Below are 546 nucleotides of genomic sequence, written 5' to 3'. Positions count from 1 at the left end.
ATGAATCAGAGCACGATTCGCGTCTAACACAAACTCATTGTTTTCACTGTCCTGTAACTCGGCACCTGAGAGGTGTAGACCGTGTTTGAAAAAGCATTACGCTTGCGCTCCCAGCCTAGAGCATGAATCAGAGCACGATTCGCGTCTAACACAAACTCACTGTTTTCACCGTCCTGTAACTCGGCACCTGAGAGGTGTAGACCGTGTTTGAAAAAGCAATAAGCTTGAGCTCCCAGCCTAGAGCGTGAATCAGAGCACGATTCGCGTCTAACACAAACTCACTGTTTTCACCGTCCTGTAACTCGGCACCTGAGAGGTGTAGACCGTGTTTGAAAAAGCATTACGCTTGCGCTCCCAGCCTAGAGCATGAATCAGAGCACGATTCACGTCTAACACAAACTCACTGTTTTCACCGTCCTGTAACTCGGCACCTGAGAGGTGTAGACCGTGTTTGAAAAAGCAATAGGGGTCAGAAACGCTCTTTTCTCCTTAGGGAGAGCAACTATATACTATAAATAAGTGAGGAGACTCAAATGGCCACGCACG

Source organism: Eleutherodactylus coqui, unplaced genomic scaffold (assembly GCF_035609145.1).
Source record: "Eleutherodactylus coqui strain aEleCoq1 unplaced genomic scaffold, aEleCoq1.hap1 HAP1_SCAFFOLD_42, whole genome shotgun sequence".
Classification (NCBI taxonomy): Eukaryota; Metazoa; Chordata; class Amphibia; order Anura; family Eleutherodactylidae; genus Eleutherodactylus; species Eleutherodactylus coqui.
Note: the sequence above shows the minus strand (reverse complement) of the source record.